Genomic DNA, 27,060 nt, shown 5'->3' on the forward strand with positions numbered 1-27,060 from the left:
TAGGACGGTAGTCGTGCTCCCTTTTCACACCGTGTAAGTTTTATCTGTCACATGATGTTGTTAAAGGTTTTATCCAGCTTCTAAAATTGAAAAGCCCGCCCCAGTGCTGACACTCCAGTCTTTCTTTTCAAGGCACATGACTGCTGCAGCCGGTCAGTGGCTTCAGCAGCCACGTGCCGTGCCACTGCGACCACCAACCAGCACAGGGAGCCGTACAGCAGCAGTAGTAGTGGCAGTATTACTACACGTAGCCGGTAATACTCGCTGCCGCCGCCGTCATGTGCTGGCCATTAATCAACAAGGACCTGAGAGACCTGCTCTGGTTTTTATTTACATTGCATGCCAAACTCCAGTCACTACCAGAGCTGCATCCAGAATTTGAGAAAGATTTGATCCCTGACACTGTGCGAAGACAGAACAAGTTCCTATGACATAGTTAAAAGTCATATTAAGGGCTCATGCACACGGATGTATTTTTTTTCCTCCAAGTCCGTTTGTTTTTTTGTTTTTTTTTGCAGCCCATATGTGGAACCATTCGCTTCAATGGTCCTGCAAAAACCGGAAATGACTCCATGTGCATTACGTTTCCGTATGTCCGCAAGTCCGTTCCGCAAAAAGATAGAATATGTCCTATGACGTCACAAAAATGCAGGAGCCCTGATGATGAGAGCGTGCGCTGAAATTCGGATTTCTAGAGAGCAGTGCGTCGTGGCAACATTTTAATGGTCAGATTCGGAATGCAGCTCTGGATGTGAATGGAGGGATTACAGATAATTAAAAGCAGAGGATTTTGCTAAGTTTCTTGATAGTTTACGGATATTTGTGCAGCCCGCGGCTATCGGGGCATGCTGGGAGTTGTAGTTGTGGACAGGAAGGAAGCGGCCGTCCATCACACAAGGCTTTGTTCTTGGCTCCCCCTCGGTTGCGTCCATGTGATGCGGTAATGCTCTGCACATCTGCTCGGGACGCGTCCTCGGGGTCCAGGACGTCGCTCTCCTCCCTCGCTCGTTCTTGTCCATTCCTTCGTTGCTCAGTCATCTCCTCCTCACACCTCTGCTCTTGTTTTACCACATTCCCTCCTTCTTCCAAATGGAGATGATTGAGCGGAAAATATGAAATTAAAGGGTAGAGGGGGGGGGGGGGGTTTGTATAAATACACTGGGGAGACTGGGAGAATGGGGATGTAAAGCATTATGTGAAGGGGGTGGACCCCCCCGCTTCCTGCAGCGTCCCCTGTGAGCGCACGCGGGACCCCACAATATACACAGGTGCACAGAGTCCTACTGGTCTCCATGTTGGGGTCTCCCTCCCTTCAGGCCCCCATCCCCCGCCCCATAGCCCCCTTTATATCAGTGGTAGGGGGGGGGGGGGTGATGAAGACTCCTCATATTTTCGGGGGTGATGTCATCTCTTTGCTATGTTTATTTATCTGCTGGCGTCCGAATATAAACAGGGAGAGGCGCCGGACCCTGCGCTGCCACCCGCTTTATCTGTGACCTCCCGCCGGCTGTGGACAAGCCGTTAGAACTACAACCCCCAGCATGTTATGCTATGCCAGCCTTTACAATGACCCAGCTTGGTTTGATATGTTTGTTTTTTATCAGTGGCCTTTAACATGTTACTCTCCAGCTGCGGCAAAACTGCAACTCCCAGCAGAGGAATGGAAGGAGAAGCCTGAGGATGTGGCCCTCAACGGAGGGGACGTGTGAGCGGACCAGGAATGTCAGCATTTACCCCTTCACACCCCCAGACCACCAGGGATGTCAGCATTTACCCCTTCACACCCCCAGACCACCAGGGATGTTATCATTAACCCCTTCACAACACTAGACCACCAGGAATGTTATCATTAACCCCTTCACACCCTCAGACCACCAGGAATGTTATAAATAACCGCTTTCCACCCCCAGACCACCAGGGATGTTATCATTAACCCCTTCACACCCCCAGACCACCAGGGATGTTATCATTAACCCCTTCACAGCCCTAGACCACCAGGAATGTTATCATTAACCCCCCACACCCCTAGACCACCAGGAATGTTATCATTAACCCCTTCACACCCCTAGACCACCAGGAATGTTATCATTAACCCCTTCACACCCCTAGACCACCAGGAATGTTATCATTAACCCCCCACACCCCTAGACCACCAGGAATGTTATCATTAACCCCTTCACACCCCTAGACCACCAGGAATGTTATAAATAACCGCTTTCCACCCCCAGACCACCAGGAATGTTATCATTAACCCCTTCACATCCCTAAACAACCAGTGATGTTATCATTAACCCCTTCACAACACTAGACCAAAAGGAATGTTATCATTAACCCCTTCACACCCCTAGACCACCAGGGATGTTATCATTAACCCCTTCACAACACTAGACCTCCAGGAATGTTATCATTAACCCCCACACTCCTAGACCAACAGGAATGTTATAAATAACCGCTTTCCACCCCCAGACCACCAGGAATGTTATCATTAACCCCTTCACATCCCTAAACCACCAGTGATGTTATCATTAACCCCTTCACAACACTAGACCAACAGGAATGATTAACCCCTTCACACCCCTAGACCACCAGGGATGTTATCATTAACCCCTTCACAACACTAGACCTCCAGGAATGTTATCATTAACCCCCACACTCCTAGACCACCAGGAATGTTATCATTAACCCCTTCACACCCCTAGACCACCAGGAATGTTATCATTAACCCCTTCACACCCCTAGACCACCAGGAATGTTATCATTAACCCCCCACACCCCTAGACCACCAGGAATGTTATCATTAACCCCTTCACACCCCTAGACCACCAGGAATGTTATAAATAACCGCTTTCCACCCCCAGACCACCAGGAATGTTATCATTAACCCCTTCACATCCCTAAACAACCAGTGATGTTATCATTAACCCCTTCACAACACTAGACCAACAGGAATGTTATCATTAACCCCTTCACACCCCTAGACCACCAGGGATGTTATCATTAACCCCTTCACAACACTAGACCTCCAGGAATGTTATCATTAACCCCCACACTCCTAGACCAACAGGAATGTTATAAATAACCACTTTCCATCCCCAGACCACCAGAAATGTTATCATTAACCCCTTCACATCCCTAAACAACCAGGGATGTTATCATTAACCCCTTCTTACCCCTAGACCACCAGGAATGTTAACATTAACCCCCTCACAACCCTAGACCACCAGTGATGTTATCATTAACCCCTTCACAACACTAAACCTCCAGGAATGTTATCACTAGCCACTTCACACCCCTAGACCAACAGGAATGTTATCATTAACCCCTTTAATCCTCTAGACGCCAAGGAGTGTTATAATATAAATAATCAATTTACACCCCTAGACCACCAGGAATGTTATAATTAACCCTTTCACACCCCTAGACCACCAAGAATGTTATCATTAACCTTTTCACACTCCTAAACCATAACAATAATGTAACTAACCCCTTCACGGCCCTAGACCGTAACAGTAATATCATTAACCCCCTCAAACCCCTAGAGCATAACAATATCAATAAAAAGGCTTTTCAACCCCCACAGCAATTTTATATATGGCCCCAAAAGTGCTCAACCAAAAAAATCTACCAATGGCAAGGGTCCCACCCCCCTGTGGACTGGAAGTTTGACATCACATTCATTGACATGTGCACTGCTGCAACCATTCACTGCCCTCAGCAGTCTCGTAGCACTTGGGGACATGTCAACGCTGAGGACAGTAAATGGCTGCAGCGGTGCATGTGCTGAAGCATGGTGAGTATATTTTTTTCTTTAGGCCTCTTTCACACTACCGTTTTTTGTTTCCGTTTTGCGGGCCGTTTTTTGCGTTCCGTATACGGTCTGTATACGGAACCATTCATTTTAATGGATCCGCAAAAAAACGGATTGTTCTTCGTATGCATTCCGTTTCCGTTTTTCCGTTCTGTTGAAAGATAGAACATGTCCTATATTTGGCCGCAAATCACGTTCCGTGGCTCCATTAAAGTCAATTGGTCCGCAAAAAAAACGGAACACATACGGAAATGCATCCATATGTCTTCCGTATCTGTTCCTTTATTTTTGCGGAACCATCTATTGAAAATGTTATGCCCAGCCCAATTTTCTCTTTGTAATTACTGTATACTGTATATGCCATATGGAAAAACGGAACAGAAACACAACGGAAACAAAAAAACAGAACAACGGATCTGTGAAAAACGGACCGCAAAACACTGAAATAGCCATACGGTAGTGTGAAAGAGGCCTTAGACTGAGCACTTTCGGGCCCATAAGTAAAATGAATGGGTAGGTCTGAGAACCCTTTTAACTTCATCAGAATCTTGACCACTAGGAGTGTTGTCATTAAACCCGTCACACCCCTAGACCACCAGGAAAGTTATCATTACCCCCTAGGCCTTCAGGGAGTAATCCCCTCTACTAGCCTAGACCACCAGCATTCGAATCAACCCATTTAATAACCTAGACCACCATGAAATTAGTCTTAAAGGGGTTGTTTCATCTCAGACATTGGTGGCATAGCGCCAGGATATGCCATCCAATGTGAGATAGGCGCGGGTAGCACCTCTGGGACCCTCTCTTTTCTCCAGAATGGGGCACCAAATGCAAAGGAGAGCGCACCATGCAAGTGCAGCCACCTCTCCATTCACGTCAATGGGACTGTCGGAAATAGCCATACGTTTTCAGGACTCCCTTGAAGCGAACACAGGGTGGCAACACTTGCGCGGTGCGCTCACCTACATCTGTTCTGGAGATTGGGGGGACTCACACCTTTCCTGACATCGGTGGCGATATGCCCCCAATGTATGAGATGACACAACCCCTTTAACTTCTTCACAACCTAGACCACCCGGAATCTTATTAACCCCTTCATGAATGTTTGATTTCATCTGCTCCTTATCCTAGGCTGCTAACAATGTTATTATTACCCCATTTCCTAGCCTAGACCACCAGAGATGCTGGGACCATGCATGATCCGCTGCTGTGCAGAAAAACCTTAAAAAAATCTGCGGGATCGCTCCTTTGTTGCAGTTGATAAAGTGCAGTTAATTAACTTTTCCATCCACTTTTCAAAAATGCAAAAAGTCGCTAACTTTTGCACCAAAATTGCTACTTTTTGGTTCCAATTTTCTGGCACGGATGGAATGATGTATTCCTCCAATCTACACAATGAATGTTAGCCGGAGCCCCATGCCCTATCCCGCTGCACCACAGTTGCCAGCCTACACTTCTTAAAGGTACAGTACCCTTACTCACATGTAGTACCTGTCTCCATCTGTGATTTTGCCGCACGTTTTAGCTTTGGCAGTGGCGCGCGCGAGAGCTTTACTTTATTTTTTTTACAAATGTAAACTTGAGTCGTATAGTGGTTTTTGTGGATTGTACAGAGTCCATTTAACACCCGCAAACCACAGAAGCATAACCCTACTGACTTGGCCTCAGATTGGCGATGATGAGGTCGGTTCCTGACATTGGTTGCGGATACTTCCCGCCACCCAGGCTGCTGCTTACCTCTCCCGCTACCTGATCCGCACCCCCTGCCAGCTGCTGGCCCCCCTCCACCTCCTACCACAGGCGGCCATTATGGTAATAGCTTCTCTCCGCAGATCTGCCCTCCTTCCTCCCTGTACAACCGCAGACTCCTCGCAGCTCCTCTCGTTTTTTTTAGGATTTGGAATGACGACAGCCCCCTCCGTGTTGGCCCTGGTTGCCTGCGCTGGCAGGATGGAGCATGAATCACTGCGTGCTGATCTCCGCCGCTGACTTCATAGCAAGTAGCGGCGCCTCTCTAAAAGACACAGCGCAAGAACAAGGCTCTGCCGGCTGTCACTTCCCCTTTAATTAAAGGGGGGGGGGTATAGGTTTCAAATACTCACCTGTTTCAAGATCTCTGCTTGCTGTCAGTGCGTGGCAAAAAAAACTTTGGTCCTGATCATAATCCACTTGCGCAGGTGCAAGAGAGATAGTAATAAACCTGGGTAAGCCGCCAGGTAAATAAGAATGTTTTCAGTCACTGACAGCCAGCAGAGATCTAAAGGAATGGGTGGAAAGCCCCAAAACTACGAGAAAGAACCCATTTTGATGTCAATTTGCATAACATGGACCCAAACTCAATGAAAAGGTAGGTGGAAGTGCAGGTACGCAGCTCTCTCCATTGACTTCTATGGGACCTGTGGGTCGGAGCAGCCATCAGCAGCCTCTGTAACTCCCATGTCCGGTGGGATACGGCAGCTGGCGGCCGCCTCACCAGGCAGGACAGGGGGCCACATAGATATTCTGGGTTGGTAATACCCCTTTAAGAGAGTAGTACCCCCCTCTCTGCCTGCAGGTGGCACTATGTGTGAACCACCTGCAAATGCAGCTGAGGGCACATCTGGCTACCAAGTAATCTTGCTACCTCTGTTTGCTGACAGTGAATGGAAACCTTCATGTTTACAGTAAGGCCTCATGCACACGACCGTTGTTTTGGGTCCGCATCCGAGCGGCAGTTTTTGCGGCTCGGGTGCGGACCCGTTCACTTCAATGGGGCCGCAAAAGATGCGGACAGCACTCCGCGTGCCGTCCGCATCCGTTGCTCCGTTCCGTGGTCCGCAAAAAAATATATAACCTGTACTATTTTTGTCCGTTTTGCGGACAAGAATAGGCAGTTATATCAATGGCTGTCTGCGCCATTCCGCAAATTGCGGAACGCACACGGACCGCGAAACACACAACGGTCTCGTGCATGAGGCCGAAGAAGCAGGAAACCTGTCCTGACCCAGTCCTGCTCAGTGAATGGGAATATTCTCGTTTCCATTCAGAGGCTAAAAAGCGCATTCTCACAACATGTTGCTGAGAGTTTGTTACAATGTATCAGTGTAAATGAGAGCTTGGAGTCACAATGCTGCTGCTGTGTTTAGCTCACAGAGGATTGCACTGATACATTGTAACAAACTCTCAGCAACATGTTTTTGTGAGAATGGGGTTTTTTAGCCTCCGAATGGAAACGAGAATATTCCCATTCACTGACAGCAAGCAGCCATTTTAAAATGAGCGATGATTTAAATCAGAAACTATATTCAAAAGTGTCAGAGCGTTACACGCCTCATTCCCTGTTCATTCATCCCATTCTCCTCACAGTTTCCTCTCAATTATAATCATTTTAAATGTCAAACAACAATCCACTTGTCTCATGAAAGACGCATATTTTCCGCCCCCCCCCCCAGTCCCCGATCCTCCTCCGACCAGATGAGCCCTCCGGGGGAAAGGAGGGGTTAAAAGTGACAGCACCAGAAGCCGTGTGTGTGTGTGTGTGTTTCACACGTAATGTGCGTGTAACGGAACCGAGGAAACGCTGAGTGTGTCCTGCCCGAAATGAGAAACAGGATGAAATCCGAATGAGGGGCGTGAATGAAATGATGAGCAAGAGGAAGGAGGGAATGATAATGAAAAGACGAGGGGGTGAAGCGCTTCAGTGAATGAATGACATTAGGAGAATGAAGAATGAATAATACAAATGTGAGAATAAGACTAGGTTTACACGACGACATGTGTCGCGCGACAATAATTTGCGCGGCGACACATAGGGCCCAACTACACTGCAACATTTGTCGCGCGACAATTTTCATAATGATAGTCTATGGTGTCGCACTGCAACACGCTGCGGCGCGACAGTCGTAGAAAAATCTATTTTGAATGGATTTTTTGCAGCTGTCGTGCCGCAGTCGCAGTGCGACACCATAGACTATAATTATAAACAAAATGTTGCGCGACAAATGTCGTTGTGTAGACCTAGCCTAAAGTGGTTCAGTGAATGAATGAATGAAATGATTAGGATGAAGAATGAAAGAATGAATAATAAAAAGATGTGAGAATAAGGCTAGGTCTACACGACGACATGTGTCGCGCGACAATAATTTGCGCGGCGACACATAGGGCCCAACTACACGGCAACATTTGTTGCGCGACAATTTTCATAATGATAGGCACTGCAACATGCTGCGACTGCCGCGCGACAGTTATAGGAAAATCAATTTTGAATGGATTTTTTGCAGCTGTCGTGCCGCAGTCGCAGCATGTCACATCTCGCAGTGCGACACCATAGACCAGGCATGTCCAAACTGCGGCCCTCCAGCTGCTGCTAAACTACAACTCCCAGCATTCCTGGATAGCTTACAGCTATTAGGGCATGCTGGGAGTTGTAGTTTAGCAACAGCTGGAGGGCCGCAGTTTGGACATGCCTGCCATAGACTATCATTATAAAAAAAATTGGCGCGCGACATTGGTGCGACAAAATGTCGTCGTGTAGAACTAGCCTAAAGTGGTACCGTGAATGCTGGAGTGAATGAATGAATGAAATGATTAGAATGAAGAATGAAAGAATGAATAATAAAAAGATGTGAGAATAAGACTAGGTCTGCGCGACAATAATTTGCGCGGCGACACATAGGGCCCAATTACACTGCAACATTTGTCGCGCGACAATTTTCATAATGATAGTCTATGGTGTCGCACTGCAACACGCTGCGACTGCGACAGTCGTAGAAAAATCTATTTCGAATGGATTTTTTGCAGCTGTCGTGCCGCAGTCGCAGCGTGTCACATGTCGCAGTGCGACACCATAGACTATCATTATAGAAAAAAATCCGCGCGACATTGGTGCGACAAAATGTCGTCGTGTAGACCTAGCCTAAAGTGGTTCAGTGAATGCTGGAGTGAATGAATGAATGAATGAAATTATTAGGATGAAGAATGAAAGAATAAGCAATAAAAAGGTGTGAAGATAAAGTTCAAGTTCAGTGAATGAATAATAAAAACAGGAGGGAATACAGGGGTCCAGTGAATACCGGAGTGAATGAATGAATTATTAGAATGAAGAATGAAAGAATGAATAATAAAAAGATGTGAGAATAAAGCGGTGCAGTGTACACCACTTTATTCACAATTAATAGAATGAAGAATGAAAGAATAAGCAATAAAAAGGTGTGAGGATAAAGTTCAGGTTCAGTGAATGCTGGAATGAATGAATGAGGAATGAAAGAAAGAAGTGAGAATAAAGTGATTTAGTGGATGAATGAAAGTATTAAAATTAAGATTGAAAGAATGAATAATAAAAAAAGACATGAGAATAAACTGGGTCAGTGAATATTGGAGTGAATGAAAGAGTAGATTATACGTAGATAAGGGAATGAAGTGGTTCAGTGAATACTTGTATGAATGAATAAATGAATGAAATTGTAACGAAGAATGATAGACTGAATAATAAGAAGATGAAGAACTAAAGCGTTTTAATGAATAGTGGGGGAAATGAATGAATGCAATGATTATCGTGAAGAATGAACGTTAAGGGAATAAAGTGGTTTAACGGGCACTGGAGTGAATGAATGATTGAATGAACAAATGTGCAAATAGAAGAATGAAATCATTATGATGAACGAGAGAATCAATAAAAAGAAGAGGGGATAAAGGGGCCCATGGAATGAATGGATGAATACGGAATGAAATTACAATGAAGAATGAGTGAATGAATGATAAACAAGATACAATAAAATGGTTCAGTGAATACTGGAGTGACTCCATATGCACAGCGCCCCCTAGTGCTCTCCTAGTGCACTGCTGTTTCCATGTATACGCGACCGCTGTCAGTTTATAGGGGTTATCCCGTGATCGATGTATACAATAGAAAATCGTACATCATACAGGACGTGACAACCTCTTTCTAACAAGGCTAGAACCTGCCCCTCACATGGATCCAGAGATCTCCACATCCATTTTTGCAATAGTTCTGCTAGATTTATTTCGGGGGGTGGGGGGGTCATTTCTCGGTGGGTCTATCCTTTCTGGAGTTGCCCCATCTTCGAACAGAGGAGGATACATCTGGTGACAGTTGAAGATTTAAACTGAGCATGTGCGACCACCTCAGTGTGGTGGACAAGAAATAAGGAAAGCAGCAAACAGCAGGTGGCGCTGTACAGATACATTGTATTGAATAACTCAGTGGCTGTATGATATTTTTTATTACAAGCAATTACAAAAGTATTTAGATCCAGGGGGTGGTTTGAAAAATGTAGAATATTTTCGTGGCACATCCCCTTTAAAGGGGCTCTCCACATAGGACAGTCCCTACTTATATCTCCCCTTCAGAGATAGTATTGCTTCGAGGGTATCGCCTCCGAGGACATGTGAGAAGGTCATGTGATGGGTGGTCCTGAAAAGTAGGGGTTAGGAAAATGTGGAGGCTGTGTGTTGTCCACGTTTATCTTGAGGTTTGGTGGGATAGTGGACAGGGTCTCTGAGGATTGTTTGGGGGTTTAGTGGACTGTCTAGTCACAGCCCTGCTGGGACCTCTAGTGATCAACTGTAATCTGTGGGCAAACCTGGCAGTAAGGGTTTAATTTCTATGCAGCGCCCCTACAGGGGAGATGAAGTATTACACAGTGTCCGATCAAATCAATAGGTTGTCCATGTAATGCAGGCCGGGTCTGTGTAACCGCTCTCCACGCTACTCCAGAGATCAGGATTCTGAACAGAAGACCCCCCCCCCCCCCCCATTATAAGGGTCGTCCGATGACTTTTAATTGGTTTACAAATTCATAAAACTTACTGATAAGCTTCATAGTGCGGTGACAGCTGAATAGTTAGAGAAGGTGCCTTCCCTGCTATAGATGCCTTCCCTGCTATAGACATTTACCCAGGGCCCCCATGTCCTACGAGACCCCCAATAACTGGACCCCCAGGACCAGCCTGCAAGTGGAGCAAGCGGACCACCAGGACCACTGAATGGCAGTATTGTGTGGGTGCTGTAGAGCAGTGTTATTTGGTCTTGTAAAGCAGTATTATTTGTTGTATGGCGGTATTATTTGGCAATTGAATGCCTGTATTATGTGGGTGTTGTTTAGCAGTGTTATTTGGCATTATATGGCGGTATTATTTGGCATTGTATGGCGGTATTATTTGGCATTGTATGGCGGTATTATTTGGCAATCGAATGCCTGTATTATTTGGCAATTGAATGCCTGTATTATGTGGGTGTTGTTTAGCAGTTTTATTTGGCATTGTATGGCGGTATTATTTAGCATTTTATGGCGGTATTATTTGGCAATTAAAAGCCAGTATTATTTGGCAATTGAATGCCTGTATTATGTGACTGTTGTTTACCAGGTGTTATTTGGCATTGTATGGCGGTATTATTTGGTCATTGAATGCCTGTATTATGTGACTGTTGTTTAGCAGGTATTATTCAGCATTGTATGGCGGTATTATTTGGCAATTTAATGCCTGTATTATGTGAGTGTTGTTTAGCAGTGTTATTTGGCATTGTATGGCGGTATTATTTGGTCATTGAATGCCAGTATTATGTGGGTTTTGTATTGCGTTTTATTTGCCATTGTATGGCGGTATTATTTTGGATTGTATGGCGGTATCATTTGGCAATTGAATGGCAGTATTATGTGGGTGTTGCCTTGCAGTGTTAGGTATTATTTGGACACTACATGCCAGTATTGTGTGGGTGATGTATGGCAGTGTACTTTGGCACTGTATGGCGGTATTGCAGTATGAGCATTTGAGTAAATGTATATATCTATTTGTCTGTCATGTTGTCGCCCTGACATAGGAATTGGGTGAGGGTCTGTCCACCCCTTAGACATAAGCAACATTAGAACGATACTGTATATGCCTGATGATGAGGGTAGTAGTGTAAGGCAGAGAGAACGAGCCCAGAGGGGAGAGGGAAGGAGCGGAGAGAAGCCGGGAAGAGGCATTGATGTCATTACAGATGTGATCAGGACTTTAGCCATGACATCAGAACTTGGACGCACCTCTCCCTCCCTCTCCTGGTCTCGCTCTCTCCATCTGTCAGTCATCGTGCAGCAGAAGGCAGGGAGTCAGAGGGGATAGCAGCCATCCACATCCACACGCGGGCCGGAGGGAGCACACACATCTGGAGAGGGGAAGGACGGACGGAGGACACAGGTAGAAGGGTCAGCAGCGCTCCAGAGAGCCCCCCGACGAGCCCCCAACACAACTTCTCCTGCGGAAGAGGTTAGTGACTCCCTGCTACTTTCTGTAGTATGTACGCTATCATATCAGGTTATATCATATATTACATTATATCATATTATATCTGGTCATACCGTATCACACTGTATCAGATTACATCATTATATTATACCGTATCACACTGTATCAGATTACATCATTATATTATACCGTATCACACTGTATCATATCAGATTATATCATATTATATCTGGTCATACCATATCATATATTATATCATTATACTGTATCACATCATGTCATATATTACATCATATCATATTATATCTGGTCATACCATATCACACTCTATCAGATTACATCATTATATTATACCGTATCATATTATATCAGATTACATCATATCATATATTACATTATATCATATTACTTTTGATCATCCCATATCACACTATATCACTTCAGATTTTATCATATCATATAGTTCTGTATCACAGCAGATTATATTATTCCATGTTATCAGAACAAAAGTTGAATCCAGCAGCCAATCAATGCAGATCTTTATTAAAGAGTCTAAAACCGGAAAAACAGGACAGAAGATCGTCTACGCATTTCGGATCTATACACACCGATCCCCGCTCATGATGCTAGATTCCCCTGTTATGCCTCCACGTTTCTGTGCATTCTTGCCGGCGAGCTGGACTGGTTCCTCCTTTCTATATATACCATATCAGATGACATCACACCAGATTATATCATATGCGGCTTTCGCCATATCATATTATACCATATTGTGTCATATTAAACTTATACCGTATTATATGTGATCATACGATATCAGATCACATTACAGTATATCATAGAATATAAAGTTATTTTACCATATACTTTTCATTAAAATACGGTATATCACATAATAGTTGAGCAAATTATATAATATAATAGGTGCCCTGATCGTACCCTATCTCAATCATTGTATATTATACCATCTTATCACACCGCATCATATTATATTGTATTATATTATACCATATTATAATCATGCTATAAAATTATACCGCATCATATCACATCACATTAAACCATATCATATCTTAGGGTTTGCTCACATCTGCGTCGAAGACTTGGGGTGCCAGTCACAGATTCAGTCAAAAAGAGTAAATGGTTCTGTATACAGGTGTTTTTTATCCGGCAAAAAAGCAGCGTCCCGAACAGAAAGCGAATGTGCTAAATCCGGCCCGTCCAGAATTTTCATTGTTCTGTAACTGTAATGAAACAAAACAATGAAGATTGTTAGCACCGGTGTGAACCCTGCCTTATCCTACCGCATCGTAGATATTGTATTATATTATAGCTTATCACACCATAGCAATATATCATATTTTATACTACAGTATATCATACCGCATCATAGATATCATATTATATTATAGCACAGTGTATAATACCGCATCATAGATATCATATTATATTATAGCACAGTATATCATACCGCATCATAGATATCGTATTATATTATAGCACAGTGTATAATACCGCATCATAGATATCATTTATATTATAGCACAGTGTATAATACCGCATCATAGATATCGTATTATATTATAGCACAGTGTATAATACCGCATCATAGATATCATATTATATTATACCTCCTGTTTACATTGGGTATTGTTATCTGGTGATGGCACAATGCCGACTGCTGTATTAGTGCCAGTATCCTGCTGATGGAAATACGGACCCTGTACCATCCTGAGTACTATCAGAACTGCTCCATGTGTGATGATGATGATGATGATGATATTATATACGTCCTGGCTCCAAGTGTAATATGTAAGATGCTCTGCACCATGGAAATGTTATATACCATGGGCGGCATCACAGGCTTCGTGTGCCAGGCTGGGGTCAGCTGGGGCATCTCTAGTGGCAGCGCAGGTAATGAGGCAGAAATAATTGACTCCTAAGTGAAGCATAGGTAGGACGTGCTAGGGTTAACCCATGGTGCCATGGGTGTGAATACAGCATCGGGTGTTCAGGTTCGGACGTTCACCAGAGGTTTCCCGGAGAGGAAGAAGCTGCAGAGCATCGCAACCCCCTGATTTACAAGATTTAGAATATGTTGAAAATTCGGGGCTACTCATGATGACGACATATTCACTGTGTGTTGTAGAATGTCCAGGGAACCCTGAAAGTGTGTCCTGTACCCCAAGTGTCAGTGTCACTATCCTGTACCCCAAGTGTCAGTGTCACTATCCTGTACCCCAAGTGTCAGCGTCATTATCCTGTACCCCGAGTGTCAGCGTCATTATCCTGTACCCCAAGTGTCAGTGTCACTATCCTGTACCCCAAGTGTCAGCGTCATTATCCTGTACCCCGAGTGTCAGCGTCATTATCCTGTACCCCGAGTGTCAGCGTAATTATCCTGTACCCCAAGTGTCAGCGTCATTATCCTGTACCCCAAGTGTCAGTGTCATTATCCTGTACCCCAAGTGTCAGTGTCATTATCCTGTACCCCAAGTGTCAGTGTCATTATCCTGTATCCCAAGTGTCAGTGTCATTATCCTGTACACCAAGTGTCAGCGTCATTATCCTGTACCCCAAGTGTCAGTGCCATTGTCCTGTACCCCAAGTGTCAGCGTCATTATCCTGTACCCCAAGTGTCAGTGTCATTATCCTGTACCCCAAGTGTCAGTGTCATTATCCTGTACCCCAAGTGTCAGTGTCATTATCCTGTACCCCAAGTGTCAGTGTCATTATCCTGTACACCAAGTGTCAGCGTCATTATCCTGTACCCCAAGTGTCAGTGTCAGTATCCTGTACCCCAAGTGTCAGTGTCATTGTCCTGTACCCCAAGTGTCAGTGTCATTGTCCTGTACCCCAAGTGTCAGTGTCATTATCCTGTACCCCAAGTGTCAGTATCCTGTACCCCAAGTGTCAGTATCCTGTACCCCAAGTGTCAGTGTCATTATTCTGTACCCCAAGTGTCAGTATCCTGTACCCCAAGTGTCAGCGTCATTATCCTGTACCCCAAGTGTCAGTGTCATTATCCTGTACACCAAGTGTCAGTGTCATTATCCTGTACCCCAAGTGTCAGTATCCTGTACCCCAAGTGTCAGCGTCATTATCCTGTACCCCAAGTGTCAGTGTCAGTATCCTGCACCCCAAGTGTCAGTGTCATTATCCTGTACCCCAAGTGTCAGTATCCTGTACCCCAAGTGTCAGCGTCATTATCCTGTACCCCAAGTGTCAGTGTCATTATCCTGTACCCCAAGTGTCAGTATCCTGTACCCCAAGTGTCAGTATTGTGACAAAACCAACCTCGCCACGGTGTTTTGAAGGGGGCTGGTTGCTAGTCTCTTGCCTCAGGATTATGGCCCATACTAACTTTAAAGAAAACAGACCGGCCGCACAGCTTAAATCTGTCTTTGGAATTGTGTTTTATGTTATTATGCGTTCGGTTACATTGTATGTTATGTGAGGGCACCCAGATAGCTAATATTATTGTATTCGTGTATTCTGAGTGCCATTCACCTAATGATATGCACTCAGACTTGAGCTATCTGAGGATATGTTAAATGTCTGTGTTTGCTGGGAGGGTGTGCCATTGTGTGTTTGGGTGGTGATTCCTGTCCTGTTGTCTCCACATGTGTATTGGTGTTTTCCCTTTGTCCTGAGACATAATTGGATTGCTCCTCGGGTGTCGCTAGGCAGAGAGGAGGAAACCATGATGCATTGTGGGGATGTGTTGTATCTGTCCTGTGTCGCAGTCTCCATTCTGGTCCCCTAAGGGCGTGGCCACCAGATGGGGACCTGCATAAATACGGGCGGGTAGCCCTCAATAAAGTGTTCCTGTTTTATCCTTCATCATGCTGAGACTGGTGTTTGGATAACTGATCAAACTGGGGGATTGCTATACGCTGAAGATTTGCTATACTCCCCTGGCATAACTACTAGCTCTTGTAAGAGCTGTTCCTGCTCTCTGGCTGTAGGAGAGGTTCACCCACTGGAACCTGGAGCCTTGTCGTAGGTCCAGCGTGGGTGGAGGACGGTGAGACCCCAACCAAGCTGCGGCGGTTCGTGGGGTCTGCAGGGCGTACGGTGTCAAGTGGAGTGCTTGGAGTCCTCGGAAAGCACTAGGAGCATCTATCGACGGAGGTACCCGGTCGGGGTGCTAGGAGATCCGTTACATTGGTGGCAAGCAGTGAGATAGCGTCCTAGTGTGAGGAGAAGCAGCTCGGAGACACCGTTCGTGGAGTATATTGAGGGCAACGCTAGTATCCGTACAGCGCCCCTGGCTACAGCAGGATGGAATCGGCTAGTCTTCGAACAGCGTTCCACTACGAGGAGGATGATGACCCGGACTGGAGGGATGCAGTCCGTAAAGGCGTCTGGCACGAGGCCCTGGAAGATGTACAGCGTCGGCGGGGTGAGTGTCTCCCCAGTGAGGAGCAGCAGTTGCGGATGCGAGTGGCCCTGCGAATGCCCCTTCTGGGAGAGGAGCCCCTGAATGAGTGGGTGACAGAACTGGAGAGCCTGGTATGGAAGGAGCTTTGGCTAGATGACGCCTACCAGGCACTCTGGTGGTATGTGATTCGGTACTCCCCCTGGATGGCTGAGCACGACAGACCCGAGGGTGAGGATTATGATGGCCCTGGCCTGTTGTTTGAGGCCTTTGCAGAACCGGAGTTCGGAGATGCTGGAGGGTCCCGGTTCTGGGATATCTATGACTACAGAGAAGCTATGCATGATTGGGCAACAGCGAGAGAGGTGAGACAAGACCTGGCATCTCTAGTGACAAAGGAGTGGGAGCTGGAGCAGGACTACCAATACTTCTTCAGCTCAATTCGGTCCCAATATACACTGCCAGAGAGCTGGGTGGCAGTCCCAGACCTACAACCCTACAGCTGGGAAGACCCGACTGAAGTATCCCCTGCTTCAGTACCAGCTACAGAGGTAGGGGTCCTCATAGACTGGTCCTGTGAGGAACCACAACAGGCAGGTGGAGACGGGACCGAGGGCTCTCCACCGGGATGCTGGGATGCTGGCCCAGACCCTCAGCAGCAGCCGGAGTTGCCAGGTGTGGACGCAGGTGATCCTGACTCGCAAATGTTGAGGGACCTCACAGACTGGTCCTGGGAGGACCCACAGATGGCAGGTGGAGATGGGACTGAGGTCTCTCTACTGGCCCTACAGGGATGCTGGGCCGCCTGCCCAGATCTCCAGCGGCAGTGCATATCACAGGGAGAGGAGACAACCGGTCTCTCTCCCCAGCGGCAACCTGAGTTCCAGGGGGAGGAGATGCGGGGTCGCTCTGCCTTACAGCAACCAGAGTCCTGGGGAGGAGAGGCAACCGGCCTCACCTTCCACCAGCAGCCGGAGATACCGGGAAAAGGGGAACACAAACCCCTCTACACGGGCGCAGATAAGACCGCGGGCTTGGTGCCAGTCCTACAGGGATGCTGGACAGTCGGTCCAGATCCCCATCCATCTCCGCAGGGATACCAGGAGGAGGAGGTAAGCGAGCCCTCCCCTTCCCAGCTACTTCCCAACAGAGTTCTGGGGGCAGGAGATGAGCCTGCGCTACCCACTGATTTCTTCCCAGCGGAAGAGCTGGCATCAGGGCAGAGCGCAGTCGGCCTCTGCCCCCCCCTACCCTCTTCTTCAGAGCCGGACTTTCCACAGGCTACCCCCGCGGAAGAGTTGGCATCTGGGCAGGGCGCAGTCGGCCTCTGCCCACCAAGTACCTACAGCTCCAAGCTGGAGAACCACAAGGCAGCAAGGAGTCGCAGATGCCCACTCAACAGCTGGGGACATACGGAACAGAGCCAGGCCCCAAAATTCAACAGGTCCAGTATGGGGTTGTGGTTGGACTGCCAGACTAACTCAGGTACTGACCGTGAGGTCAGGTATCTGGTTAGTCTTCCCTGGAAGGGGGAGATGTGTGACGAAACCAACCTCGCCACGGTGTTTTGGAGGGGGCTGGTTGCTAGCCTCTTGCCTCAGGATTATGGCCCATACTAACTTTAAAGAAAACAGGCCGGCCGCACAGCTTAAATCTGTCTTTGGAATTGTGTTTTATGTTATTATGCGTTCGGTTACATTGTATGTTATGTGAGGGCACCCAGATAGCTAATATTATTGTATTCATGTATTCTGAGTGCCATTCACCTAATGATATGCACTCAGACTTGAGCTATCTGGGGATATGTTAAATGTCTGTGTTTGCTGGGAGGGTGTGCCATTGTGTGTTTGGGTGGTGATTCCTGTCCTGTTGTCTCCACATGTGTATTGGTGTTTTCCCTTTGTCCTGAGACATAATTGGATTGCTCCTCGGGTGTCGCTAGGCAGAGAGGAGGAAACCATGATGCATTGTGGGGATGTGTTGTGTCTGTGTATCCTGAATTTCTGCATATCTGTCCTGTGTCGCAGTCTCCATTCTGGTCCCCTAAGGGCGTGGCCACCAGATGGGGACCTGCATAAATACGGGCGGGTAGCCCTCAATAAAGTGTTCCTGTTTTATCCTTCATCATGCTGAGACTGGTGTTTGGATAACTGATCAAACTGGGGGATTGCTATACGCTGAAGATTTGCTATACTCCCCTGGCATAACTACTAGCTCTTGTAAGAGCTGTTCCTGCTCTCTGGCTGTAGGAGAGGTTCACCCACTGGAACCTGGAGCCTTGTCGTAGGTCCAGCGTGGGTGGAGGACGGTGAGACCCCAACCAAGCTGCGGCGGTTCGTGGGGTCTGCAGGGCGTACGGTGTCAAGTGGAGTGCTTGGAGTCCTCGGAAAGCACTAGGAGCATCTATCGACGGAGGTACCCGGTCGGGGTGCTAGGAGATCCGTTACAAGTATCCTGTACCCCAAGTGTCATTATCCTGTACCCCAAGTGTCAGTGTCATTATCCTGTACCCCAAGTGTCAGTGTCATTATCCTGTACCCCAAGTGTCAGTCATTATCCTGTACCCCAAGTGTCAGTGTCATTATCCTGTACCCCAAGTGTCAGTCATTATCCTGTACCCCAAGTGTCAGCGTCATTATCCTGTACCCCAAGTGTCAGTGTCATTATCCTGTACCCCAAATGTCAGCATCATTATCCTGTACCCCAAGTGTCAGTGTCATTATACTGTACCCCAAGTGTCAGTGTCACTATCCTGTACCCCAAGTGTCAGTATCCTGTACCCCAAGTGCCAGTGTCACTATCCTGTACCCCAAGTGTCAGTGTCACTATCCTGTACCCCAAGTGTCAGTGTCATTATCCTGTACCCCGAGTGTCAGCGTCATTATCCTGTACCCCGAGTGTCAGTGTCAGTATCCTGTACCCCAAGTGTCAGTGTCACTATCCTGTACCCCAAGTGTCAGTGTCACTATCCTGTACCCCAAGTGTCAGTGTCATTATCCTGTACCCCAAGTGTCAGCGTCATTATCCTGTACCCCAAGTGTCAGTATCCTGTACCCCAAGTGTCATTATCCTGTACCCCAAGTGTCAGCGTCAGTATCCTGTACCCCAAGTGTCATTATCCTGTACCCCAAGTGTCATTATCCTGTACCCCAAGTGTCAGCGTCATTATCCTGTACCCCAAGTGTCAGCGTCAGTATCCTGTACCCCAAGTGTCAGCGTCAGTATCCTGTACCCCAAGTGTCAGCGTCATTATCCTGTACCCCAAGTGTCAGCGTCATTATCCTGTACCCCGAGTGTTAGCGTCATTATGCTATACCACAAGTGTCAGTGTCATTAACCTGTACCCCAAGTGTCAGTGCCATTATCCTGTACCCCGTGTCAGTGTCATTATCCTGTACCCCGAGTGTCAGCGTCATTATCCTGTACCCCAAGTGTCAGTGTCATTATCCTGTACTCCAAGTGTCAGTGTCATTATCCTGTACCCCGAGTGTCAGTGTCATTATCCTGTACCCCAAGTGTCAGCGTCATTATCCTGTACCCCAAGTGTCAGTGTCATTATCCTGTACCCCAAGTGTCAGTGTCATTATCCTGTACCCCAAGTGTCAGCGTCATTATCCTGTACCCCAAGTGTCAGCGTCATTATCCTGTACCCCGAGTGTTAGCGTCATTATGCTATACCACAAGTGTCAGCGTCATTATCCTGTACCCCGAGTGTTAGCGTCATTATCCTGTACCCCAAGTGTCAGTGTCATTATCCTGTACCCCAAGTGTCAGTGTCATTGTCCTGTACCCCAAAAGTCAGCGTCATTATCCTGTACCCCAAGTGTCAGCGTCATTATCCTGTACCCCGAATGTCAGTGTCATTATCCTGTACCCCAAGTGTCAGTGTCATTATCCTGTACCCCAAGTGTCAGTATCCTGTACCCCAAGTGTCAGTGTCATTATTCTGTACCCCAAGTGTCAGCGTCATTATCCTGTACCCCGAATGTCAGTGTCATTATCCTCTACCCCAAGTGTCAGCGTCATTATCCTGTACCCCAAGTGTCAGCGTCATTATCCTGTACCCCAAGTGTCAGCGTCATTATCCTGTACCCCAAGTGTCAGTGTCATTATCCTGTACCCCAAGTGTCAGCGTCATTATCCTGTACCCCAAGTGTCAGCGTCATTATCCTGTATCCCGAGTGTCAGTGTCATTATCCTGTACCCCGAGTGTCAGTGTCATTATCCTGTACCCCAAGTGTCAGTGTCATTATCCTGTACCCCAAGTGTCAGTGTCATTATCCTGTACCCCAAGTGTCAGCGTCATTATCCTGTACCCCAAGTGTCAGCGTCATTATCCTGTACCCCGAGTGTTAGCGTCATTATGCTATACCACAAGTGTCAGTGTCATTAACCTGTACCCCAAGTGTCAGTGCCATTATCCTGTACCCCGTGTCAGTGTCATTATCCTGTACCCCGAGTGTCAGCGTCATTATCCTGTACCCCAAGTGTCAGTGTCATTATCCTGTACTCCAAGTGTCAGTGTCATTATCCTGTACCCCGAGTGTCAGTGTCATTATCCTGTACCCCAAGTGTCAGCGTCATTATCCTGTACCCCAAGTGTCAGTGTCATTATCCTGTACCCCAAGTGTCAGTGTCATTATCCTGTACCCCAAGTGTCAGCGTCATTATCCTGTACCCCAAGTGTCAGCGTCATTATCCTGTACCCCGAGTGTTAGCGTCATTATGCTATACCACAAGTGTCAGCGTCATTATCCTGTACCCCGAGTGTTAGCGTCATTATCCTGTACCCCAAGTGTCAGTGTCATTATCCTGTACCCCAAGTGTCAGTGTCATTGTCCTGTACCCCAACAGTCAGCGTCATTATCCTGTACCCCAAGTGTCAGCGTCATTATCCTGTACCCCGAATGTCAGTGTCATTATCCTGTACCCCAAGTGCCAGTGTCATTATCCTGTACCCCGAGTGTCAGTGTCATTATCCTGTACCCCAAGTGTCAGCGTCATTATCCTGTATCCCGAGTGTCAGTGTCATTATCCTGTACCCCGAGTGTCAGTGTCATTATCCTGTACCCCAAGTGTCAGTGTCATTATCCTGTACCCCAAGTGTCAGTGTCATTATCCTGTACCCCAAGTGTCAGTGTCATTATCCTGTACCCCAAGTGTCAGCGTCAGTATCCTGTACCCCAAGTGTCAGCGTCATTATCCTGTACCCCGAGTGTCAGTGTCATTATCCTGTACCCCGAGTGTCAGTGTCATTATCCTGTACCCCAAGTGTCAGTGTCATTATCCTGTACCCCGAGTCTCAGCGTCATTATCCTGTACCCCAAGTGTCAGTGTCATTATCCTGTACCCCAAGTGTCAGCGTCATTATCCTGTACCCCAAGTCTCAGTGTCATTATCCTGTACCCCAAGTGTCAGTGTTATTATTCTGTACCCCGAGTGTCAGCGTCATTATCCTGTACCCCAAGTGTCAGTGTCATTATCCTGTACCCCGAGTGTCAGTGTCATTATCCTGTACCCCAAGTGTCAGTGTCATTATCCTGTACCCCGAGTGTCAGCGTCATTATCCTGTACCCCGAGTGTCAGCGCCATTATCCTGTACCCCGAGTGTCAGCGTCATTATCCTGTACCCCGAGTGTCAGCGTCATTATCCTGTACCCCGAGTGTCAGCGTCATTATCCTGTATCCCAAGTGTCAGCGTCATTATCCTGTACCCCAAGTGTCAGTGTCATTATCCTGTACCCCGAGTGTCAGTGTCATTATCCTGTACCCCGAGTGTCAGTGTCATTATCCTGCACCCCGAGTGTCAGTGTGTCATTATCCTCTACCCCAAGTGTCAGCGTCATTATCCTCTACCCCAAGTGTCAGCGTCATTATCCTGTATCCCAAGTGTCAGTGTCATTATCCTGGACCCCGAGTGTCAGTGTCATTATCCTGTACCCCAAGTGTCAGTGTCATTATCCTGTACCCCAAGTGTCAGTGTCATTATCCTGCACCCCGAGTGTCAGTGTCATTATCCTATACCCCAAGTGTCAGCATCATTATCCTGTACCCCGAGTGTCAGTGTCACTATCCTGTACCCCAAGTGTCAGTGTCAATATCCTGTACCCCAAGTGTCAGTGTGTCATTATCCTGTACCCCAAGTGTCAGTGTCATTATCCTGTACCCCAAGTGTCAGTGTCATTATCCTGTACCCCAAGTGTCAGTGTCATTATCCTGTACCCCAAGTGTCAGCATCATTATCCTGTACCCCAAGTGTCAGCATCATTATCCTGTACCCCAAGTGTCAGTGTCACTATCCTGTACCCCGAGTGTCAGTGTCACTATCCTGTACCCCGAGTGTCAGTGTCATTATCCTGTCCCCCGAGTGTCAGTGTCATTATCCTGTACCCCGAGTGTCAGTGTCATTATGCTGTACCCCCAGTGTCAGTGTCATTATCCTGTACCCCGAGTGTCAGCGTCATTATCCTGTACCCCAAGTGTCAGCGTCATTATCCTGTACCCCGAGTGTCAGCGTCATTATCCTGTATCCCGAGTGTCAGTGTCATTATCCTGTACCCCAAGTGTCAGTGTCATTATCCTGTACCCCGAGTGTCAGTGTCATTATCCTGTACCCCGAGTGTCAGTGTCATTATCCTGTACCCCGAGTGTCAGTGTGTCATTATCCCCTACCCCAAGTGTCAGCGTCATTATCCTGTACCCCAAGTGTCAGCGTCATTATCCTGTACCCCAAGTGTCAGCGTCATTATCCTGTATCCCAAGTGTCAGTGTCATTATCCTGTACCCCGAGTGTCAGTGTCATTATCCTGTACCCCAAGTGTCAGTGTCATTATCCTGTACCCCAAGTGTCAGTGTCATTATCCTGTACCCCGAGTGTCAGTGTCATTATCCTATACCCCAAGTGTCAGCATCATTATCCTGTACCCCGAGTGTCAGTGTCACTATCCTGTACCCCAAGTGTCAGTGTCAATATCCTGTACCCCAAGTGTCAGTGTGTCATTATCCTGTACCCCAAGTGTCAGTGTCATTATCCTGTACCCCAAGTGTCAGTGTCATTATCCTGTACCCCAAGTGTCAGCGTCATTATCCTGTACCCCAAGTGTCAGCGTCATTATCCTGTACCCCAAGTGTCAGTGTCACTATCCTGTACCCCGAGTGTCAGTGTCACTATCCTGTACCCCGAGTGTCAGTGTCATTATCCTGTCCCCCGAGTGTCAGTGTCATTATCCTGTACCCCGAGTGTCAGTGTCATTATCCTGTACCCCAAATCTCAGTGTCATTATCCTGTACCCCAAGTGCCAGTGTCATTATCCTGTACCCCAAGTGTCAGCGTCATTATGCTGTACCACAAGCACCGGTGTTTCCTTGTCCTGTGCAGCAGTGTATCCGTGGATTGCGCTGTGGGGAGGATGTCATCACTACAATCACGCCGGATGGAATTCTAAATATTCTAACCATTGCTGGTCCTGCGCTGGGATTATCTCATGTCAGGAGCTGTCAGGTCGTCTTCTGTGACAGGTTGCGCATTAATCACTTTCCGATGTTTCCATGCTCCTGGATGTAAAGAGTGAGAAGACGGGTCCTGTTCACACAGGCCTGACATGTAGAGATAATGGGTAAATGAATATGACCCCGCAGAGTGGAGGATGGGAGTGGTAGTGGCTGTGGCTGTCACAGTCAGTCCACACACCATTGCTCCCCAGTGACAGGAGGGCACACCGCTTCTTCCCTCTGGGCACAGCCTGGTTCTGGGAGTCCTGCCTTATGGTAGTCGGGGTAGCCGTGATGTTGAGTGTTTGTATGGGTGCAAGGCAGGGCGTGTGGAGTGCAATGGCTGATATATGGTCAGTAACCAGGCCAAAAGAATAAACCTCTCTCTTTACTGTAGTACAAAATGGGAGTTGTAGTACCTCCAACAATGGCAAAAACACAGTTCCACAATATGCAGCTGCGAATCTGTCCAGATGATTTTGAGCAAGCACTCTTCCCTCTCTCTTTCTCAAGTCTCTTCCTAAACCTATCATTTAGACTACTTTCACACTTGCGTTGTTTTTCGGCAGAGGATCTCAATACCGGAAAAAAACATTTCCGTTTAGTCCTCGTGCCTTCTGAATGGAAAGATATCCGTTCAGGATGCATCAGCATGTCTTCCGTTCCAGCAGCATTCCGTTTTGCGAGCGGACACAAAACCGCTGCAAGCTGCGATCTTGTGTCCGGTCGTAAAAATGGAAAAAAACGGATCCGGCACTGAAAACAATGTAAGTCAATGGTGACGGATCAGTTTTTTTAGGAGCCTAAAAAAAAACGGATCTGTCACCCAATGACTTTCGATGTATAATTTATTTATTTTCATAAACCCCAAATAATATACAAAAAAACACAAAAATATGTTACTAAAATTAATACATCTTTATTAATTCATAATCACAGTAATGTAAATATTCTTAAAATGCTTCCAACAGAATGGGACAGCAGCAAATGCCTTATAAAACATTACTCCGTTACCCATATTGAGCCCGCTTAAATAGTCAGCACTAATAGCATAAATTTATAGTCATGAAAAGCCAGCGCTGCTAGTAAATCATATGTAAAAAAGAAGTACGTAGTGGGAAAAGTGTATATATCCACCGGGTGCGGTTCTCTATCCCAAAAGATGGTCAACGTAATAAGGTAACCTCACATAAAAAAGAGGGGGTTGACACCCCTGGGAAGAAGCTTAGCAAAACGTACGTCGAGGTGCTTCTGTGCCGTTACCCGGGTCTGTATTATTACATGTATTTCATGCACTCTGTATATACTGTACTATGTAATATACCGTTCAGTGCGTTTCACTTAATGCTTCACTTTTATACACTGCATTGGTCATATTTACCCCTTTTTTATGTGCAGTTACCTTATTTCTTTTTCCACCACATTCTTCTTTTTTTACCTATGATTTATGCCAATCCAGAGGCTAGCTAGTAGTGCTGGCTTTTCATGACTATTTAAGCGGGCTATATATGGATAACGGAGCAATGTTTTTTATGGCATTTGCTACTGTTCCATTTTGTAGGAAACATTTTAAGAGTTTTTGTATTGTGATAACGAATTGATAAAGATATATTGATTTTTGTATCATATTTGAGTGGGGTTTTGTCTAAGTGTGAAGGGTGTCTTAACAGCATTCCCCTCACCGCATGTCTGAATAGCTTAGGTAGCAGGGTACCTTATTGACCCCAATGCTTAGCCATACCGATTTTTGTCTCCTTCTCTTTTTTTTTCCTTTCTGTAGACCTTCCAGAGATCGTTTAGTCCTGTGAGGAATAGAGTACATGGAGTTGCTTCCTTACTCTTCGTGCACTTGTTGGTACTTACTAGACTCGGAAAAGGGCAGATCTAGGATCAGCACCCAAGGTTCCTGTAGGGAGCTATCCCAGAGTCGATTAACTCACTTCCAGACATACCATACTGGGTATGCAGAGCAAACAATGTGCAAGTTACTCCTGCTCTGGGGTATTGCACACACCCCTATTGAAAGGCAAGCCTTTCTCGGATTGCTTCTTGACTCACCGTGTGTAGCAGGATGAATTTGATGGAGCCAAAGTGGAGTATTAGGGTGGTAGTAGCTCTGGCACAAACATTTTATCACAGTGGCTATCCACTCATTGTTGTTCCCTAGGGCTGAGGCAGATACAGGAGGGTGCCCCCTTTCTTTTCTTGGGCACACCATGGTTCTGAGGCTCCTGCCTGGTGCTAATTGGGATGCCCATTATTTTAAGTGTCTGTATAGGTGCAAGACAGGGTGGGTAGAGCACTATGGCTGGCGCATTGTGCAGGAGTCAGTAACCAGGCCAGATGTAGAAGTGTAAAATGGGAGTTGTACTACATCCAATTATATCAGACACAATTCCAATTGTATCCAAGAGCAGGAGTTATGGCCCTCCTCTCTCTCTATCTGTCTCAAGTCTCTTCTTGCAGAATCTATGGTGAGCATTACTTTTAGACATACTACTGGCGAGGTCATGTCCAGGTGTGAAGGGTGCCTCAACAGTGTCCCTCACTGCAGTAAAGTCTTAGCAGCTTTAGTAGCAGGTTACCTTACTGACTCCAATGCTCGACCATGCAGACTCTAAATTTGCCTTACGCCTTCTGAAGATCATACAGAAATTGGTCTCTGTAGCTTTATGGGTCTAAAAAGAGGGAACACAAATCACAGCTTCCTCTCTCTCTGAACTCCAGTCTAGACTCTCCTAAGATTAGGGCTGAGCCAGTGTTATTAACCCTGGCTGTGCCATCCATACACAGCTATATTGGGCACAATACATGGCATAACATTTGTAGATCCCCCCGGTCTGAGGTACTGGTTGTGTCATAGACGTCAACACACAACATGAATTTCTAGATCCTCAGGAAATATTAAAGATACTAAAAATTATTTCTTAGTTATATCTGTTCCTAGGAACAATGGGCTGCCATTACAGCATCGCCAAGGGTTGCAGTAATTGCCCTGTAATTAGAACGATTTGTTGGTGAAGTTGAGTATCACTAATCACATAATTTACCACTTGGACGGGTTTCCTTGGTCTATTATATTGAGGAGCTCAGTGCCAAAATCTGTGGTGGTCTAAGGCAGTGAAGGAAATAACATGAGCACCTCTGCTGGTCT

General features: G+C 46.6%; 1 protein-coding gene across 1 annotated transcript in view; it reads left to right on the forward strand.

Annotated features, from left to right (window-relative positions):
* Positions 1 to 11,795: 11,795 nt before the first annotated feature.
* The window catches only part of TNXB (tenascin XB), a 68,485-nt gene continuing 53,220 nt past the window's right edge, over positions 11,796 to 27,060 (forward strand). Inside the window, exon 1 of the mRNA XM_044268656.1 lies at positions 11,796 to 12,055. The gene's annotated coding sequence lies outside the window, so the exon portion shown is untranslated. The remainder of the gene's footprint in view (positions 12,056 to 27,060) is intronic.

Source organism: Bufo gargarizans, chromosome 9 (genome assembly GCF_014858855.1).
Source record: "Bufo gargarizans isolate SCDJY-AF-19 chromosome 9, ASM1485885v1, whole genome shotgun sequence".
In the NCBI taxonomy this organism is placed as follows: Eukaryota; Metazoa; Chordata; class Amphibia; order Anura; family Bufonidae; genus Bufo; species Bufo gargarizans.